We start from the raw sequence: 22402 nt of genomic DNA on the forward strand, positions 1-22402 counted from the left end.
TTTTTTAAATATTTTACTTCAAAAGGAATTATTCTGGGAAAATTCTCTGGCCATATTGTATAAGAGATTAGATGATCAGAAGGGTCCCTTCTGGCCCTGTAATCTGTAAATCTATGAAATTATCTTTACACTTCTCATTTTAGTGGGGTTCAGTATATGAGCTATTACTCATTGGATTCATCTCAGTGTGTTCTCTTGGCCCAAGAGTCCTGGCAAGAAAACAAATTTGGGAGTTAGCCTACAGCCCCTTTGTTACTCCCCTAGACTCCCATCTCAACATATTCTTGTTGGGGTAGGGCTGAAGTCCTCAAGGGTCTTGGTGACTTCCTTGTGCACGTCATTGACAATTCTTTGATATTATGGGCTGTCGTGATCACAGAATTGCTGTGTTACAGGTGTTTGGGGTGCAACACATTGAGGAGAGTTTATAATGGCTCTTTGGGAAGGAATCAAGTTCAGGCAAATGAAGATGAGGCCTCACACTTGGGAAGACTATCACTTCCTGCAAGATGAAGTATGGACAACCCCGCTCTTGTCAAGGTGGAGAACTGGTCTGTAGGGTCAGCCTCCCTAAGAGGCTGCTGGATGGAGATGGTTTCTACATGTCTGAGGGATCATCTTGCTCAGAAGCTGCACACCACAAGGGTGCTTTAGTGGCATATCATGGCAGCCATTTATAAGGGCATATTAGTCATCAGTAATAGCATTACTGCTATGTGTGTGTTTGCTCACTGCTCACTTTGAGCAGTGCTGATACAGCACAGGTCATTCATTGTCTGTCTTCTCTAAATAATTGCCCCAATGCATCTGGCTGTGGGGCTTCCAGAACTCTGTATCATGGCTGTATTAGGAACTACAGTATTTCTGCTCCTTATGTAGCAAGATTTCAGCTATGTTGGGCTGCATCTACACTGGTCCATCTCTTTTGAAAGGGGTGTGTTAATGTGGGAGTTCAGAAGATGCTAAGGAGGCACTGTCATGAATATACAGCACCTCATTAGCATAATGGAGGCTGCACATGATTCGAAAGTGCTACTTTCAAAATGCATACCGCCTGTGCAGACAGGGGCCTTTCCACAAGACCCTCTGACTTCAAAAGCCCCTTCTTCCTAAAACCTAGTAGGAAAAAGGGGCTTTTGAAGGCAGGGGGGTCCTTCCGAAAGGCCCCCGTCTACACGGTTGGCATGCATTCCAAAAGAGGCACTTTCAAATGGCACACGGCTGCCATTATGCTAATGAGGTGCTGCATATTCATGGTAGTACCTCATTAGCATCTTCCGAAGTGCCTCATTAATGTGCCCCTTTAGAAAGGGAGGGGCCAGTGTAGATGTGGCTATACTGTTTGAATTAATTGATTTCCATTTTATGTCACCCATCCCCAGTCACCACAGTTACAGTCACACTGTTTAACAGCTATGGGTCATGCCTATACCCATGTGTGATTAATATGGCCACATGTCTTTGTGTTTCTCTTTTTACAAATTGCTCCAATGCCAGCTTCTGGCTAGGGATTTTTAGGAAATGCTGAGCTGAACATTCTGTCTCATACATACCATTTGCAGTAGGTACAATGGCCTGACTATTCACTTCAGTGGGTTTTGGATCAGGCTCCATATTCATTAACTGAAGTTACTAGGCCTCCACAGATAAATGTATTTGTGCGTGCAGACTGAGTGAGAGCTTGAACACAACCTTACTCATGCATGCAAAGCAAACGGGGCTGCACCTGGTTGAATGTATCTTCACTTAGAATTCAAGAGACTCTTCAGGGTTTTTTCATTCTGTTTTGGAGTCTGCCCAATGTTAAGCATGGCAGAGAAGCTCAAAGAGAGACCACTATTATAGGCTACAGGCCCTATGGACACACATAACATGTAGCAGGAGAGGATGAAGTGAGTAGCTAACAAGTATATGATTGAGCAGCTACAATTCTTAATCTAGAGTCTCTGGTCCAAAAACCTCCACTGAAACTCCATCAGGCCTACCAAAACAGAGGTGATGAAAACCAGAGGCTTAATCAGTCAGTAACTGACTCTAGGGAACCATAGCAGAGCAACATTTCTGCAGCAATATCCTAACCTCTTTCCATGCTCTTAGAAAATACAGGGGCCGACACCCGCTCCCACCTCCCCTGGTGAGGACTCCTAGATTTGTAACTCTCATTCTTTCTTACAAATGAGGAAAAGCAAGCTTGGTGTGTTCTAGCTGGGACATTTACATATTTTGAAAAGCCCTGAGCAAAAAGAATAGAGCTAACAGGCAGTTGTGGCTTGGGATATAAATGCCTGTGAAAATGAGGTCAACTATGTTTTTTGCATGTACAGACATATCCTCCGCTAACTTGTATTCCGTGAAAAGTGCTACCTGCTTGCAGCTGAGTACATAATTGCAATCACAAATTGCCACTTTAATTGGCTCAACAGGAGCTATATTTTAATTAAACTTCTGAGCTTATAACCCTTTTACTCGCTTTGCAAATGGTTGAAAGACTGGATTCTAGTGCATGTATCAAACCTTCCTTAAGAGTTAATGGCAGTGGAGATGTCCTAGATAATTCAAAGTGTTGTTTTTCTAGGGGGAAAAATATTCATTAGAGGCCATCCTGAGACTAGTTGGTTTATTTGAGGATTTTATCACAGCAAAAAATTAATATGCAAGGCTTTAAATGCATAATTCAAATAAGTTATAATAACAAAACCTTATGCTGCAGTACTTCTCTGTGTTCTATAGATAAAACAATGCTTGCAGGTATGGAATGTTTATGGCTGCAAGTGATTACATGTTTCCCTGCTTTAATGTTCTGGAAGAACATACGTTATCCATTGTGTGTATTTTACAGCACCGTGCCAGCTGAGTGATACTGCAAAATAAATATGGGAACACTCCTGCAGTGTGGGCATGTTTGCTCAGATTGAGTACTGAAGCAGCAGCACCACTGTGTTTTGAAGACCACATGCAAATGATACAGCCACCTTCCTGTTGTGTATTGGGTGCCATAGTGATAGATCTGGTTGTTGACCTAGTAACTGTGTTAGATCATTAGGGGGTTAGTCAAGCTGATTTGGTTGGTTATGGCTTGTACTATGGGATGGAATAAAGGGAAAAAGCAGCTCTCTGTGTTCACGCAATTTCTTCCTAAACTCCGTGACTTCAAAATATATAACACGTCTCTACTCAGCCTTCCCAATCAGCGTACCCCAGTGGGTAAGAGCTGGGCAAAGAATTGACCTACAGCAGCATCCAGTCAGTTCTCTGTTATGCGTGCAAAGTCAGGCCCTTCATCCTTATTCACATCATGGATGGTGATCACTTCAGTAGTCAATGACGTTGACTTCAACAGCACAGGCTGGATGACAGAGTCACAGTCAGTTGACACTCTTTGCCCTTGAAGTAAAATCCAGAGTGGAAGGCAATGTGCTCAGTAGATACTGCTACACACTCAGTCTGTTCTATGACATTGGCTCCCCTCTTCCCACCATAACAAAGATGGAGGCACTCAGCTAATCTCCAAACCTTGCCAGCTTAACATGAGCCCTGAAGAGACACATCTTTCACAGCTGAGAATTGGAATTAAAGTGTTCTGGCAGGCCAAAGGGACACATAACCCCTCTTTACTTCTTTTTTTGCTGAACCCAGACTTATCACTGGCCTTCGATTGGGTAACAAGCAGTGTTCCCTCTAATTTTTTTCCATCCATGGGAGGAATACATTTCATTATGTGAATCAAAGCATGTGCAGATGTGCACCACCCTTAGAAATACATACTGCTCAATATGGGTGGCTGTGGGTGTTCTGCTGAACACCTGGCTGGCACCTGAATCTCTCCTAGGTAGCCACTCAAGCACTCAGCTTACAGGGAACACTGGTAACCAGCTTTGTCAATGCAGGAGAAGTTGTAGATATGGTATTTCTTGACTTTAGTAAGGCTTTAATACCATCTCACATGGCCATCTCCTTATTTCCCTAAAACAAAGAAAGCAGTCCTGTAGCACCTTCAAGACTAACAATAGTATTTATTGGGTGATGAGCTTTCATGGGAAAGACCCACTTCTTCAAATATGGAGAGTTACTGAGTGTCTGTGAGAACTTGCTCCTCATGAGAGAGGGAGCAAGAAAAACCTTAGGAATCCACTAAATGGGGGGAAAGAAGATGGGGGCTACATCTACACTATCCCAAAACTTTGAAATAGCCATGCAAATGGCCATTTTGAAGTTTACTAATGAAGCGCTGAAATACATATTCAGCACCTCATTAGAACGCCAGCAGCCACGGCACTTCGAATTTGCCATGGCTCACCGCCGCACAGCTCATCCAGACAGGGGTCCTTTTTGAAGGACCCTGGCAGCTTCAAAATCCCCTTATTCCTATCTGCTGATTTTGAGATTTTGAAGTTGATGGGGTCTTTTTAAAAAGGACGTCCATCTGGATGAGCCTTGCAGCGGCAAGCTGTGGCAATTTCGAAGTGCCACGGCCGCCGGCATTCTAATGAGGCGCTGAATATGTATTTCAGAGCTTCATTAGTAAACTTCAAAATGGCCATTTGCATGGCTGTTTCAAAGTTTTGGGATAGTGTAGACACGGCCAGGAAGAGAAAAAACCCTCACTTAGTGTGTATTAAGTTAAATGGGACATCTACCATCACTGTGAATATCAAAGGTGGGGAAACTGTCCTTGTAATGCATAAGCAGCTTCTTGGGAATCACCTTGAGTTTGGAGCAAACTAATGAGCGATCTGTATCGCAGTCAGCACTATGATAGCTGCGTGTCAGAAGGACGTTTTTGAGGTTATCATGTCTAGCGATGACCACGTCTAGTTGATGCCAGTGTTTTGAGCGTAGTTGTCTCCATGACACTCCGTGCTGTGGCTTGGATTGGAAAAATGTGTTTGTGATGCACAGATTGTGGTATGTGCAAAGTTCGAGAAGACACTGACCATTTTCATTCATATTTCCCACACCAAAGTGGCCTAAGCAGGAAGGCCACGAGTCACGATCAGCTCCAACTCTCGCATTGAAGTCACCCAGAATGTACAGTTGTTCACGAGCAGGTATTTGTGCTATGGCAGCACTAAGCACATCATAAAACTTGTCTTTTACTTCCGGTGCGGTGTACAGGGTTGGGGCGTAAGCGCTGATCAGGTGGACAGGACCAGCGCGAGTTTGAAGTATGACCTGAAGGAGTCTTTCTGATCCACCCATGACTAATTCCACCATTTGTAGAAGGGTGTTTCTGATGGCGAAGCCAACACCATGCTCCCTGGCTTCTTCTCGGGCTTTACCCTACCAGAAAAAGGTGTAGTCCTTTTCTTTTAGAGATCCCTAATCTGCAAGACATGTCTCTTGCAGAGCAGCAATGTCAACTTGGAGCCTCTTCAGTTCCTCATCAATGACAGCGGTCTTTCAGGTGTTCCTGATGTCCTGCATGTCTTCAGTCAGACCTGTCAGCATGGTCCGCACAGTCCAACAAGCAAGCTTAAAACTTTGATGGTTTCCTTTCCTTGTTGATTTTCTTATTGGTTTGCCTGGTGCTCAGCTTTCAGGTCACTTGTCAGGTTTGGGAACCTTAAGCCTCACACACCCAGTGAGGCAGGTGAACTGTGGCGGGTCAGTACCTTATTGGCTGGGGCTGCCCAGCTTGAGGCAGGCGGTGACTGTCCAGTGAGATGCGACGATCTCTCCCACCGTCAGAGGCAACCCCTGGTGCTCGTTCTCTATGCCAATCGAGCAAGAGCTTATAACTGGTACCTGTTACCTCCCGTGTTGGTTCAATGCTGTTAGCAATGCTGGAGTACCTCTCCAGGCGCGAGCTTGGGCGATTATTGGGACCCTGGGCTGCCCAGATGCAGTGTTCCCCTCTCGGCTTTACTGATATAGTCCAAAGGAGAGGATAACCTGTACATCTGGTACCAGCTCAGCTGCAGGATTTGCTGGGTCAATGCCAGAAGTTGGCACAGAACCGCCTTAGGACTCCCCTCCGGATTTTCTGTCAGGGTTTACTCCCTTAGCCTTGCTCCTTTCCAGGATAACCCACAAGGCAGTGGGACATGGAGAATGTGGGTACAGTCCCGCTACCTCTTGCACCTCCCTGGTGCCACATGTCCCCAAAGCTCCCCGTGATGACCTCCTCACCTCCCCAGGACCCTCCTCCCCACCCCTCTGCCTCTCATCAGCTACCATCACCCCCCAGATCCTCCCTCCCTGTCCCCTTTTCCCCCATCCACTCCCATGTCTCCCAACTGCACCACACTGCCCCCATCAGTTCTCGTTGCCCCCAGGTCCCCCCTTCCCCTGGCCTCTCCGCACCTGGCCACACGCTGCTGCAGCCCCACGTCCTCCAGGAAGGCACTGATCTCGCTGCCCAGCCGCACCCTGGGTCCCAGCCAAAGCTACCAACTCTTCATCTGGGTACGGCTGTCCCTGGAGCCCCACAGATCTGGTGTGGCGCGTGCATGCAGGGAGTGCAGGACTGGGCCTGGAAGCCATGCAATCTGGGCCAGCACACCGCAAGCAGCCTCCGTGGGTGTTGCCATCCTCACAGCTGTACCAGATGCCCCCAAACCACTTGCCCACCACTGACATCCCTCGATCTCGCCCCCCCCACCCCCCGCTCCTCATGCTGCAGCAGGTCCCTCAGCTCCAGCCAGCAGTTGGGGATCATGCTGCCCCTTACACCTGAAGAAGTAACTAGCTCCCTCTAAGCTCCCCCTCTAAACTCCCCTCTCAAAACTCCCTCCTGTTAGCAACCACCCTGTTCACAAGCACCCGGTCACATGCTCCCTGGTCACTTGCCAGCAGGGCTTTAGAGCTCTGGCCTACCTGAGAGAGCCCCTCCCTCTGACTACGGCTCAGCTAATCGGCACGCAGCCTGAGCACATGGCCAGCCTGAGCACATGGCCTTTCAAACAAACAAACAAACAGACAGACAGCTCAGCACTCCAAACACCAAATAAACAGACAAACCCAGGCCCAGAACCCCCAAACCCAGGCACCCACACACTCCAGAGAGCCACTTACCCAAAGGTGCTGTAGTTTGCCCCCTCCTTCCGCAGGAGAGCCCCTGTCAAAACTCCCTCCTGTTAGCAACCACCCTGGTCACAAGCACCCAGTCACATGCTCCCTGGTCACTCCCGAATCGATGCCAGAAAGACAGCTAACTCAGAGAAAACTGAAAAGTTCAGAGTGACCCTCGAGGAGAATCTGCGCAGCAACCCTGGGGGTGCCGATGTGACATCCAGATGGCAGCATCTGAGGGATACAATGTACAACACAGCCTTGTCGGTGTTTGGAAGAAGAGCTACAACACAAATGACTGGTTCAAAGCTAACTCCAATGAGATGATTCCAGCCATCGAAAAAAAGCGTGCTGCGCTCCTGGAGTACAAACATTCGCCGAGCCAGAATACCCTGCAAGCGCTCAGAGCAGCCAGAAAAACAGTACAGCAGACAGCCAGGCACTGTGCCAACAACTACTGGCTCGAGCTATACAGCAGCATCCAGACCAGTGCTGACTTTGGTAATCTCAGGGGAATGTACGAGAGCATCAAGAAGGCATTAGGACCCACCCAGAACAAGATGGCACCTCTGAAATCCAAATCTGGTGAAGTCATCACTGACAAAGCCAAACAGATGGAACGCTGGGTCAAGCACTACTCCGAGCTGTACTCACGCGAGAACATTGTGGTCGACTCACTCCTCAATGCCGTCAAACTCCTACCACTAATGGACAAACTGGACCAGGAACCAACTGTGGATGAACTGAAGAAAGCCATTGACAACATTGCAGTAGGAAAGGCCCCGGGCCAGGATGGAAAACCACCAGAGGTAATCAAGTGTGCCACAGACACTCTCCTGGAACCCCGACATGAGCTACTGTGCCTGTGCTGGAGAGAGGGAGAGGTTCCACAGGATATGCGCAACGCTAACATCATGTAGGGAATGTGGCAGAAGGAACGCAGTGCTGCTGAAGGCTGGGAGGAATGAGTCTCCCAGAGGTCATCTGCATGAGAATGCAAAAGGTGTGCATGTGTGATACCTTTTCAGGCAAAGCCTAATGGGTAGCAAGTAAGCCATGCGATTTGGTCTATTGTAAACATGTAGTTGTAAAATCACAATTTAAGCTGACACTTAATGCGAGAGTTGTGAGATCTCAACAATGCTCTGGGTTGTGGGGGACAGGGCAGTCGCCTTAGCTGTGTAAGACATTGATTACACAGGGCTCCCTGGTTTAAAGCATTGTGAGAGAGAAGGGGAGGAGTACTGGTTGAGCCAGCTTGCTGAGTGCCTTGGCCCTGCCTATGCCTTGGCCATATAGCTATAAGCCTGGCTTGACTAACCCTCCCCACCTGTTGAAAGATAGAGCTGGATACTAGGGTGTTTGTGAAACCCCACACTAGAGATACCAAGAGCTGAAATCACAGAGTGGCAGCTGAGGCCACACAGAGCTAAAATCACTGGGTTCTGCCTTAGGGCAGTCCCAAGCAGTGGGGTTAGGACCGGCGGACAACAGCAGGACCAGCGGGTGGCTGGTAGGAGTGGCGGCGGACGACGGCGACTGGGGGGCGGCCGGTAGGAGTGGCGGCGGCGGAGCGGCGGTAGACGACGGTGACCGGCGGGCGGCCGGTAGGAGCGGCGGCGGACGACGGCGACTGGCAGATGGCTGGTGACAGCAAGGGGAGGCTACAGACAAGTGGGCAGCTAGTATTCCCCTGGTGATGTATCTGTGGGCTTTGAGTTTGGGACTGCACTGCAGAGGGTACACCCTGTAACTGTGTGTGTGTGGAAAAGGGCCAAGAGCCCCAGCAAGAGACTGGGTTCTATATGGGGATGGTATCTGGGTAAAAGGGGTTTTGTCTCTTCTGTGCTGAGATATACTGCATCTGTCGCTGTAACCTTGGGGTAGGTTACAGTCATTAAACAAGCCATTTCTATCTTAGACTTTGTGCTTGCGAGGTGGGGGAGAACTGCCTTACAGGCACCCAGCACAGGGGTGAAATTGTCCCAGGCCACTGGGTGGGGGCTCGAGCCGGTTGGTTGTATCCTTGATAGGAAAACCCCACAAGAGTTGAACCCGGCCCTTCTGGCAGGCATCTGGCATTAACAGAAGGGTTACAATCATAACCTTGTATAAGAACAAAGGAGACAGAAGCGACTGCAACAATTACCGTGGAATCTCCCTCCGAAGCATCACTGGTAAACTGTTCGCTCGCGTCATCCTCGGCAGACTCCAGAAGATTGCTGAGAGGGTGTATCCTGAATCACAGTGCAGATTCCATGCAGAGAGATCTACCGTCGACATGGTCTTCTCTCTGAGGCAGCTGCAGGAGAAATGCAGGGAGCAGAGGAAGCCACTCTATATTGCCTTCATCGACCTAACCAAGGCCTTCGACTTGGTCAGCACGGATGGACTGTTCAAACTGCTCCACAAGATAGGTTGTCCGCCACGGTTACTCAAAATGATCCAGTCTTTCCACAAAGACATGAGAGGAACTGTCCAATATGATGGCACATTGTCGGATGCTTTCAGCATCTGGAGCGGTGTCAAACAAGGATGCATCCTTGCTCCGACATTGTTCAGGATCTTCTTCACACTCCTTAAACACGCCTTTGGATCTTCAACAGAGGGCATCTTTTTGCACACAAGATCTGACGGGAAACTGTTTAATCTTTCAAGGCTGAAAGCTAAATCTAAGGTGCGGGAAGTCCTCATCAGAGATATGCTGTTCGCAGATGATGATGCTGTCGTATCACACGCAGAAGACCAGCTTCAGAAGCTGCTGGATCGGTTCTCCAAAGCATGTAAGGACTTTGGGCTCTCCATCAGCCTAAAGAAGACAAATGTACTTGCTCAGGATGTTGCTGATTCTCCATCAATCAGCATTGACAACTATACGTTAGAGGTTGTCCACGAGTTCGTTTACCTCGGGTCCACCATCACTGACACCCTGTCCTTGGAGACTGAGCTAAATAGGAGGATCGGTAAAGCAGCCACAACTCTGTCCAGACTCAGCGAGAGAGTGTGGAATAACAACAAGCTGTACACTCACACCAAAATGCAAGTCTACAGAGACTGCATCCTCAGCACCCTCCTTTACGGCAGTGAGACTTGGACCCTGTACGACTGCCAGGAAAAGAGGCTGAACGTCTTCCACTTGCTCTGACTCAGGAATATCGTGGAAGGACAGAGTGTCCAACACTACCGTCCTTGAGCAAGCTGGAATCCCAATTATGCACACCCTCCTCAGGCAGTGGCGGCTCCGCTGGCTTGGCTACGTCCACAGGATGAATGATGGAAGGATCCCAAAAGACATCCTGTATGGAGAGCTAGCCTCTGGCAAAAGACCTCCCGGACGCCCCCAGCTGCTCTACAAAGAAGTTTGCAAGAGAGACCTCAGGGAAGTAGACATCAAGCCAGACAGCTGGGAGGAGCTGGCAGACTATCGCAGCAGATGGAGGCAGGAACTATACAAGGGCCTTCGGAAGGGTGAGTTGAGGATCAGACAGCTAACAAAGGAGAAGCGAGCCCACAGAAAGCACAGCAAGGACCTGCCAGACACCCATTACATATGCAACAGATGCAGCAAGGACTGTCACTCTGGTGTGGGTCTTCACAGTCACAGCCAACGCTGCAAATGAGGATGCCAAACGGAACTATGAAGGGCGCGTTCTATAGTCTACGTAGACTGAAGGATGCTACTACTACTATTAATGTATAAGATAATTGGGATCTTTGTTGAGTCCACTGTGATAGGTATCAAAGTTGAAAATAAACTCCAATTCAGATGTTTCCCTCTGTAATCTGGTGTTAAAAGCTCTTTGTTGTAAAACACAGCTCATTAAGTCATCAATAATGTGTCCTGCCAAGTTAAAATGCTTCCTTGCCCATTTGTATATTCAGATTCCTAATGACTGATTTGTGTCCATTTATTCTTTGGCAAAGGTATTGTCCAGTTTGTCCAATGTACATGGCAGAGGGGCATTGCTGGCAAATGATGGCATATATCACATTCGTCGTAGTGCAGGAATATGGGTTAAATTTGAGGGTGTGATGACAAGTGGTGGTGTGTCATTAACCCTCTTGGATCTGTCTAGAAGTAGCTGGCTTCTGGGTATTTGTCTGGCCCTGTCAATCTGTTTCTTTACTTCTCCCTGTGAGTAATTAATTTTTACAAATGCCTGGTAGAGATTTTGAAGATTTTGGTCTGTCAGTAGGATTGGAGCAGATGTGGTTGTACCTTAGGGCTTGAATATAAACAATGGATCATGTGATGTGTTCTGAATGAAGTGGGAGGCATGTAGGTAAGAGTAGAGGTCAGTGGGTTTCCAGTATAGAATGGTATTGATTTGACCATCCGTGATTTGTGCTGTGGTGTCCAGAAAATGGATCTCTTGTGTGTCACGGTCAAGGCTGGGCTTGATAGGGGGGTGCAAGTTATTGAAATCCTTGTGGAATTCCTCAAGGGTGTCTTTACCATGGGTCCAAATGATGAAGATAACATCGACACAGCTTAAGTAAAAGAGCTGAGGAAACACTGTTCTAAGTCAGCCATAAAAACAGCATACTGTGAGGCCACGAGAGTGCCCACAGCAGTGCTGCTGATCTAGAGGTATAAATTGTCCCCAAATTGGAAATAGTTGTGGGTGAGGACAGTGTTATATACGTCAGCCACCACACGTGTCATTGCAACATCTAGGAGGGTGGTCCTGATAACTTATAGTCCATCTTCATGTGGAATATTAGTGTGAAAAGCTTCTACATCCATGGTGAAAACGATGGTATTTTCAGGAAGATTTCAGAAGTCAGTGGTATCTCAGAGATAGCTAGGAGTGCTGGTAGCATAGAGTTTGAGTAGGGAGTCTACATAGCAGGACAGTCCTGTAGTAAGAGTGTCAATACCTGAAATGATAGGGTGTCTGGGGTTAAAAGGTGTGTTGGATTTTGTGTAGCAGATAGAATAATCCTGGCCTGGGCTCAAAGGTATGTCTGTGTGAATTTGGTCCCAAGTGGAGATAAGGAGTTCTTTTAGCAGATGTTGTAGTTTCTTTTGGTGTTTCTCAGAAGGATCAGAGGAAAGGAGCCTGTAAAATGTGGTGTTGGAGAGTTTTCTAACTGCTTCCTATTCATAGTCTGTCGTATTCATGATGACTAAGAATTCCCTTTGTCAGACAGTTATTGATTACAATGTCAGAGTTTTTTTTGAGACCCTACTTTGTTAAAACCTAGATGGAGCTATTAAAAGGTGGGTGCATAACTGGTTGGAAAAAAATATTCCCAAAGAATAGTTACTAAGCATTCACAATCAAGCTGGAAAGGCATATCAAGTAGGTTCCTACAGGGACTGGTTCTGTTCAAAATTTTCATCAAGGATCTAGATAAAGGTGTAGAGCATACACATATGAAGTTTACAGATCATACCAGGCTGAAAGGGGTTGCAACTGCTTAGGAGGACAGGGTTAAAATTCAAACTGACCTGGACAAATGGAGAGATGGTCTAAAGTAAAGCAGATGAATTTTAATGAGGACAAATGCAAAATATTCCACTTAGGCAGCAACAATCAGTGATAAACATACAAAGTGGGAAACAGCTGCCTAGAAGGGAGTACTGCGGAGAAGGACGTGGGAGGTTGTGGCAGATCACAAGCTAAATATGCCAAAAGTCCAACGATGTTGCAAAGAAAAACCTAACACCATTTTAGGACGTAGTTAGCAGGAGTGTTGTAAGCAAGACATGAGAAGTAATTCTTCCACTCAGCTGGAATGTTGTCTCCAGTGGTGGGTAACGCTATTCATGGCTTGCCCACTGCTGCAGTCCCTGAGCTCTCACGCAACCAAGACCTGCATCTGGCTAACTGCTTTTCAGGCACAAGGCACGGCCATGACCTGTCCACACACCCCCTTCCCACCTGTCAGTGCCACAGAGGGTGTGTACAGTACAACCTCCTAGGGACAGGCTGCGTACTGTAACCAGGTTGCTCAGGGACACCTTGTCATTCCAATGCTCCTCCTGGCATAATGCAACTTTGCCTTGTATTTTGTCAGGTCTGTGCTGAAAGGCACAGTGTGTCACACAACTGGTAATTATATCTGCATGGTATAAGTAATAGCAATTGTGTAAATCAGAGTCCATTTTTGAACCACCTTGTTCTATCAGTAGCTGCACTGTTTCTTACTGTATTAGTTGTCCAGAGCATTTTTATCATGAACTTGCACTTACGTTGCAATACTTTTTCAAGTCAGCCCTTAGTAACCTAGGGCGTTCAGCCATCACTTGAAAACAAAATCCCACTATCCATCCCACCAAAAAGAATTCTGGGTTTGCTGGCCTCAGTTGGTGGTTATGTTGCTAGGTGACAACTAAAGGAGATCAACAGCTCATAATTGCTAGTGAGAACTTTTGTATAATTCTACAGTTTATTTGATTGGGCAAATGATTAGTACTTGTACTTATTTTCCCTCCTGGTATAAATCCTGCCATTATCCACTGGTATTGATTAGTTAGCCCAATCACCTGGCATTCATCCCGCCTTCATCGTTCGCTTTCACCTCTAGTCTCCAACTACAAACCTCTGATGTATATACTGTGTTTATGCTTTCTGGGCCTCTGGTTAGCTTTGAACTTATCAGCTTTGATTAGTTTTGAGCTCACTGATCTGTTTATTTTGTGACAATGATTGTCCTCTGGGAAAATGGACCATTCAGTTCTTCTGAAGACTGACGGGAACCTCTTTCCATCAGCAGATTCCTCACCAAAGTTTTCCCTGTAATCTGGAGGCACAATCTAAGTGACTCATTCCACAGGGCCAGGGCTTGGAGATGAGTGAAGAAATCAACTCTTGCTCCTGAGGAAACCATCTGACAGTAAGAGTTAAATTTCCACAAAGCAGACAAACCCAGGAAGAAATAGTAGATAGGGCAGAGAAGCAATCACATAGGATGACTGAGGGGAAGTGATGAGCCAGGGAAGAGCAGAGGGGACACAACACAGCAATGCCATAGGCTAAGGGGGAGAGGAGTGAGCAGGTGAAAGAGAAGAGCCAGGGTAGAGGATTAGGCCTGGCAAGCATATCCAGGAAGCAGAATACAAAGGGATCTGAAAAGTGCTGTGGGTGAGGGAGCTGAAGGTGAGGAAACAAGGCGCAGCCCAGCTCTCAGAAACAGGATGAACGGGGTTAGAACAGGAAGCAGTCTGGGGGAGAAGCTTAAGAAGAAGGGACAATGGGACTAAAGGGCAGGGCTGCCTTAGGCCCGCTGAGTAAGGGAGATGAGGAGGAGGGAAATGGGAGCGGCTGACTTTGCAAGAGCAGGAAAGCAGGGAGGAGAGGAGCTTGGTGGAAGGGAGCAGGGTGAATAGGATGGCAGTGAATTCACCGCAACACACAGCTGAGAGAAGACAAACCGCAGGGGAAGGACGGATAAGTGAGTGACAGCGAAAAAGCATCAGTGGGGAGTTTGGAGGGGGGGGTCAGTGGTAGATTAGCCACCCTGCCCCCAACATCCCCAAGCCAGTGCTCCTGCCAGGTGGAGTGGCAAGGCCTGCACCCTGAAGGAGTGCCAGGAGGAGGGGAATTGCAGGTGGAAGAGGTGGGGAAGGATCCCAACTTGCTCTGGTCCAAACCCCGTTCAAGTCCCTAACCTGCCATTGACGGGTGGGTCAAAGCAGTGCGACGAGGGAGGAAGGGGAGCAGGAAGAATGTAGAGATGAAAACATGCTAAAAGGCAGCAGTCATCTAATGCTGTGTGAAAGCACAAGTTAGTGAACAGAGCAGGGGCTGTGCACACACAGAACTTAGGTCATCTGCTGTTTTCTAGAGACTCACGATTTCAGGGATCTCCTTAGCTCCTAAGAGCGTGCCTGATTCACCCACGGAGACTCAACAAGATGTAGGGTTGGGACAGTCTAGCTTCCTAAGCTCTGTGGTTTCAGCTACATTACCACGGCCCTGGATTGCAGCCTGGAGACTGGGCGCTAAAGAGGTAGCACATGCGTGACTATAGGTGGGCAAATGCACACACTACTCCCTGAACTCGGCAACAGCGTTCCACAGCCATCACATCTCCCATGCCCACCTTGCTCCCTGAAGCAACGTGTTCTTGCCTGCCTCCCCAGAACCAGGGCCAGAGAATGATCACCTGACTGCTCCATCTGCTCTCCTGCCTGGCTGAGCACCCTGAGGTAAGGATGGCAGCTCCCTCTCTCTCCTTCTTTCCTTTCTACTTCTGACCCTCCTCTTCCCCTGCCTGTGGGATAAATGGAGTGTGTTAGACACCTGCCCCTTCCAGCAGGGAAATACATTTATAGTGGGTGGCAGGAGGCAGAAATGGGGTGGAGGAGGAGTATTTCTCCCGGACTGGAGGAAGGGTGTGGAAGTACCCCAAATGTTGGGACAAGAGAACAGAGTCCTTCTAAGCTATGCAAGGCACTAGTTTTGTGTGTGTGTGTGTGTGTGTGTGTGTGTGTGCTGTGGGGATGGGGTGTGACAGGGTGGGATGTTGTATTAATGCATTTGTCTAAGAAGGCATGACTCAGTTTCCTGTCCCACAGGAAGCTGGCGTGTGAGGGCTCCCGCCCCCTGGAGCTGGTGCGTTGTGGAGTAATGTGAATGAGTGAATTTGCCAAGACAGTGCAATTTCCATGACAGTCTGAATTCAGGTATTTATGCTTCATTCATTGTGGACCCTAAATGTCTCCTCATGTTTTCTGCTGACTGGACTAGCACGCTAATTGCTTTGGCGCTTCCTGTGGTGAGGAATAGAAGTGGAAAATAAAAGCAACTGGCTTTTTGAGAAGACCAACTAATGATGAGTGTGCCTTACCTCAGCGGTACATACATAGGAAAGGGTGACACATCTTACTGTCTATATCATCACTAACACTCCCAGTTTTGCCAGGAGTCGGGCTTCACCTTCCAACAGGTTCTGCAGCCCTGCAGATTTGAAACAGCTAAAATTCCAGGGGTGAAACAGCACTGAGGTGGGCTCCCAGCCTGGCCTGGCTTTGTACCATCCTGGAAGTGGCTGCCATGTCCCTGCCTGAAACCTGGAGGGGGCAAGGGAGCTCTGTGTGCTGCCCTTGCCCTGAGGGCTCATCCAACAACTTCCATTGGCTGAGAACCACAGCCCAGAGGAGCTGCACGGATGCACACAGAGGCTACATCTACACGTGCATGCTACATCGAAATAGCTTATTTCGAGGTAGCGACATCGAAATAGTCTATTTCGATGAATAACGTCTACACGTCCTCCAGGGCTGGCAACGTCGACGTTCAACTTTGACATTGGGCAGCACCGCATCGAAATAAGCGCTGCGAGGGAACATCTACACGCCACAGTAGCACACATCGAAATAAGGGTGCCAGGCACAGCTGCAGACAGGGTCACAGGGCGGACTCAACAGCAAGCCGCTCCCTTAAAGGGCCCCTCCCAGACACAGTTGCACTAAACAACACAAGATCCACAGAGCCAACAACTGGTTACAGACCCTGTGCATGCAGCATGGATCCCCAGCTGCAGCAGCAGCAGCCAGAAGCCCTGGGCTAAGGGCTGCTACACACGGTGACCATAGAGCCCCGCAGGGGCTGGAGAGAGAGTGTCTTTCAACCCCTCAGCTGATGGCCGCCATGGCGGACCCCACTATTTCGATGTTGCGGGACGCGGATTGGCTACACGTGCCCTACTTCGAAGTTCAACTTCGAAGTAGGGCGCTATTCCCATCCCCTCATGGGGTTAGCGACTTCGACGTCTCGCCGCCTAACGTCGATTTCAACTTCGAAATAGCGCCCAACACGTGTAGCCTTGATGGGCGCTATTTCGAAGTTGGCGCCGCTACTTCGAAGTAGCGTGCACATGTAGACGCGGCCAGATACTCCTCCCACTCCTTCCCCTGCTGCCATCCAGAGGCCACAGGGATTGGCCAGCAACTTCTGGGTGTGGTGCAGGGTCCAATCAGGCTGGGAGCCTTCCTTAGCCCCACTGTGCTCCAAACTGTGAGCTCCCCAAGGTAAGCACCACCTGGATGGAGCTCACACCCCAACCTCCTCCTGCACTCCAAACCATTGCTCTAGCCAGTACTCCACACCCCGAAGCTCTGCCAACACCTCCTCCCACACCACAACCCCCTCCCCCTCCTCTGAGCCTGCTCCCACAACCAGCCTGAGGCAGATCTGGGGAAGTGGGTCTTATCCATGAAAGCTCATTACCTAATAAATGAATGTGTTAGTTTTAAGGTGCTACAGCACTGCTAGTTATTTGGCTTTACTATTGTTCATCTACCACTATAATTTTGGGCCAGGGCAGCTTTTTCCAGTTGCTTTCTGTTACTCTCCTTCACTGGCATTTTTGAGTGACTTTGTGTACCTGTAGCTCAATATTCTGCTAACTTTTCCCATCCATGTGCAGGGGGGTTGCTACATGCACTGAGGCTTGCGGAGATGTGGACCACCAGAAGAAACACTGGATGCTGGCTGTGGGTGCGGAGGACACTCTGCTAACCAAGTGGGTGGCATTAAAACCTCTCCCGGCTGCCCAAGCACTCAGCTTACCGGGAGCGCTGCTGTAGCTGCATGCGGTGCAGACAGCTACAGGTTTGTACCCTTCAGTAATGTGCCACAGCTTGTAGGTCTGCTCTACTTCTGCTGTCAGTTATTTGCAGTTACAGTTCATCTGTCTTCTGTAAGTGCGATAGTTGGGCGCCATCTAGCGGTAAGTCACCATGCACTTATCTCAACTATCAAAACAAAGGGAGCCGCGCTAGTCTAGATACTATCAAAACAAAAGCGCAGTCCGCAGCACTTTTAAAGACTAACAAAATGATTTATTAGGTGATGAGCTTTCGTGGGACAGACCCACTTTTCCAGACCATAGCCACACCAGAAGTTGCGCCTCCCTGTTCTGTCATGGTTGAGACCTGGCAGGTCCTGATTGACACAATTTGCTGGAGCAGGGTTGGTCCAAGGCTTCTGCCCAAGGCAACCCCAGCATCCTGCTTCCTGGGGACTCCAGGCTTCCCAGGGCTGCCACGGGGCTCTAGCAGGTGGGGGCTCTGGCTCCCAGCCTTCACTGTGGGGGCTCTGGATGGTGCTCTGCCCCATCTCACCCTCCCATGCTGTAGTAGGGCCGGTAGAGATTCCAGCTCTGGCCCAGGCCAGGCTTTTGGCCCCAGCCCTGGCCCCATCCCCTGTCCTGCTGATGTGCATCCAGCCTCAGGCTTGGGACTCTCTGGCCCTGCAACATCCATGGTCTTCCTGGACCACAGATGTTGCTGGATGAGATAGCACGAGACTTAAGAGGCTGAACATGTACTTGCTCCACCTCAGGAGATGATGAGTGTAAATGATGATTTACACATTACGAATGAATCTGAAAATAGAGTTGTTTCTCATACAGGTCACCAGTGGGCAGGGCTAATTCTGACAGATATAGGGCCAGCTGCAAAGTTATTCACTCAGCTACAGTGATGAGCTTTGTGCCACCCACCTGCCGCAAATGGCTCTGCCAAGCTAGCTGAGGGCAGTGTATTACTGTGGGGAGCAGCAAGCCATGTCGCCTGGGCAGAGTGGAGACAGACAAGGAGACCGCCTCATTTCTACAGTTGACTCCAGTTATTAAAACACAAAGCTCTCATCCAGCACAGAGGGTTTGTACCCACACACTGAACCCGGGAGCATGGCTAGGAGACAATGTGAACATTTTAAAGAGCTCACAGTCTGAGATTTAGCTGCATTCTTTGAATCAGTCCACCCAGAGATTGAATGTTTGTTCATGTTATGAAACCAGCATGGCAAGATACTTTACAACCTCCGCTTTGAGAGACTGGCCAGCGTACAGATAGCCTGCTCCCATTGAAATCAAGAGCAAACCTCCCACTAGCTAGCATGGTGTGGTACTGAGCCAGTATCAGGTAAGCTTTATTTTTTCAACCCTCTGATAAGTCAGCCTTTATCAATAATTACAACACAGAGATACCGTGGGCATTACGAGCCATAGGTGAACTTTAAATGGTGGTATCTCCACGCTACTAGAGCGGATGTCTACAAATATTACAGAGACTTTCTCAAACTTAAGGAAATAGGGTTTGACTTAAAATTTTCCAGCGCAAAATGGCTTAACTGATTTGAATGTCTTTGTAGTCAAGAAACATAATCGTGGGTGTCTACAGGAAAGTCGCTAGTCATCTATCAAATTTGGCTTTTGGTTCAGACTTTGGAGGGGCAGCCTCCTGAGACTAATTCTCACCAACTTCGTACCCCCCAACAGAAACACTAATTCAGGACCTAACCCTGCAACAAACCCTGTTGCCAACTCAGTCTGCCCATCTCCCCTAGTGACACCATCATAGCGCCTAACCACATCAGCTATACCATCAAAGGCTCATTCACATGCACATCTTCTAATATACCATCACGTACCAACGATGCCCATATCAAACTGGACTCTCTGTGCAAAAGAATAAATGGACGCAAATGTGACATTAAGAATGGCAATATACAAAAGGTAGGGGGCGAGCACTTTAACTTCCTGGACACAGCTTCTAGGTAGTTGCAAGTTGCCATTCACAGGCAAACTAACTTCAAAACAGACAGCAGAGAAACTGCTGAGCTGGAATTCATACGGAAATTGGTCACCATGACCCAAGGACGAAATCTGTGACTTCCAACATATTTGCCACATGTGGCAATTAGAACAGCGTTGTGACGAATATGGTTTTTGTGCCACATGCAGCTCTTGGAGCCTTTAAATGTGATTCCTCCTGAGAGCCGCATGGCGGAGGGGGAGGGGTGCCATCTGCCTGCTCTGTACGCACACTTGAGACACGTGGCAGAAGTGGCAGCCTCGGTGGCTTTTGTGAGTCACTGGCATTGAATTAGAATGGGATGGGGTCTGAGGGTGCCTGGCTCTGTGGGAGGATATTCAGTTGGAGAGGAGTGTGGGGGGGGCCTCGCTCTGGGGGAGGGGGAGTGCATTTATTTAGAGGGAACCCTGGTGGGGCCTGGGGAAGTGGGGCAGGCATTTATTTAGGTAATTATTTAATATAATGTGGCACTGTTTGAATTCCCATTGGATCTCATTAAACTAAACAGACACCTAAAGTGATACTCAAATTATGGTAGGTAAGTTCCTATTCAGGTTCTCCCACCTTCTCATCTCTGCTGGAGATGAGCCACAGCCACACTGATTTAATTAGTACTGATGTCACACTCCCATCACTGCATCCCTTCCTTTTATGTTTTCTTTTCTCTTCAGCATCTGAGGAAGTGAGTTGTATCTTACACAAGCTCATACCCTAAGCCCTAATAAATGTGTTAAGTCTTTAAAGTGCCCCAGGACTCCTTGTTGTTTTAGCTGAAACTAACTGGGTGACCACACTGAAACTTGTCTTAAAGAGATGGTTGAGACACTTTTTGATCTTCTTCACACTATTTATCTTCGTCTTTGAGAAGAAAGTTATGCTTCTTCACTGTAGGCCAAAACACCGTTGCTCTCGTGATAAATGCAACACTAGAAAAATTATCAAGCAGGTGCCTTCTGCGCGCCAGTGCACACAGAGAAAAAAACATACGCCAATAATCATTCCAATTTGGCACTAGGTGGGATTGACAGATGAGTGGTTTTGTATAATCAAATAATAAAGATACGATTTGCCACTTCTATACTGCATTTCTTAGCCTCTCAAAGCACTTTGTAAAGAAAATCCAGCAATTGCCTTCGGTACAGAGGGTAATAATGTGCTATGCCTTTCTGTTCAGCTGCTAACATTTTATATAATTACTGTAAACTCTAATGCAAGCAGACCATCGAATAGAACTGACATTCTGATTCTGATGGATCTTTGTGTAGCTGGTTACACTGTGGGAAGAATTTACAGCTCTAGATTAATGGAAACATCTGGTCAGTGTTCAGCTGCTAGTTAACTGTGTCTGGGACCCCATAGACCCATATGTTGTTATTTAAGATGCTTTGTTCTCTCTTCAAAAGCTAATACAAGTTGTCTCAATTCCTTAGTTAAAACTAATCAGATAGGCTTCAGAAAATATTCATGTTGATGATGAAATATGATTTTGTTTTCTGGCCAGTATTAACCAAGCCCATTGTATTTCACCAATGTGGCTGAAAAGCTACTGTAGTGGAGGACGTTAGCAGCCTGTGCCTGGAAATACAAGAAGCTTGATCATACCGTCATCAGATAGCAGGCACTTTGTGCATTACTTCACTACCCCATGCTCAAAGAGCACTCACACTTAACATGCCAGGAACTGAGCTCATCTTTCCTCCTTTAAAATATCCTTTCTTGATCTATTCCAGGGGGCAGGAGTGTTATTAGTCCTTGTTTTTTGGGTTGACAGCTTGGGGGCCATCCTTAGTTGCTCTCTTATCCAGGCTGCAGATTTTTTTCTCCCCAGTACTATCACATATCTGTAATCTTATCACTGACACTTTCTGCTTTTCCCTGTGCAACATCTTCTCAGTCTAGCCCTCTTTCTGTTTGCACTTGCAGAACCCCATATCTAGGCCTTGGGTAACTTTCTCACTGACATTGTCACCTTTCTTCAAACCATTCAAAATGAAGCTGCAAAAATGAACGTCTCTTGCTTCGATGACTGGCAGACCATCATATCCTGCTCTTCGTTAAGTAACTTCTCTGACATTTAACGGAGGGGTAGCCGTGTTAGTTTGGATCTGTAACAGCAACGAAGGGTCCTGTGGCACCTTATAGACTAACAGAAAAGTTTTGAGCATGAGCTTTCGTGAGCACAGACTCACTTCTATGCTCACGAAAGCTCATGCTCAAAACTTTTCTTTTAGTCTATAAAGTGCCACAGGACCCTTCGTTGCTGTTCTCTGACATTGTCAGTCTTTACATTGGGACACCTTGGGTGAAATCCAGACCACACTGAAGTCAATGACAAAATCCCCATTGCCCTCAATAGAGACAGGATTTTATCCCTTGTCCTTGCTGTTAAAGCTCTATGCACACCTTTGACATTAAGGTGCAATAGTGCTGGTAGGGGATGAGACGCTGGTAGGGGATGAGACATTAGTAAAAATGTTTCAGAGCAGTGCTGATGTCCAGTATAGGCAAGGCACAGTTTTTGAACTGCAGTTGGTGAAAATCAGAGATATTTTCTTTTGTATATAAATACAGTGCTCTTAGTTGATCTTTTAATTGATCCTTTAATTATTGGATCAAATTTGTAACTTTGTCACCCTTTATAAATATCTCCTAGAACCGGACGTGACCTTGAGAAGTCATGAAGTCCAGTCCCCTGCACTCACAGCAGAACCTATCACATTCCCTGACTTAAAAAAACCAAAACAAAAAAACACCTACCCTGCCATCTACTCTTAAAATACCCCCTCAAGGGCTGAGCTCACAACCCTGGATTTACAAGAGCAATGCTCTAAATCACTG

The sequence above is a fragment of the Carettochelys insculpta genome, chromosome 2 (genome assembly GCF_033958435.1).
Source record: "Carettochelys insculpta isolate YL-2023 chromosome 2, ASM3395843v1, whole genome shotgun sequence".
In the NCBI taxonomy this organism is placed as follows: domain Eukaryota; kingdom Metazoa; phylum Chordata; order Testudines; family Carettochelyidae; genus Carettochelys; species Carettochelys insculpta.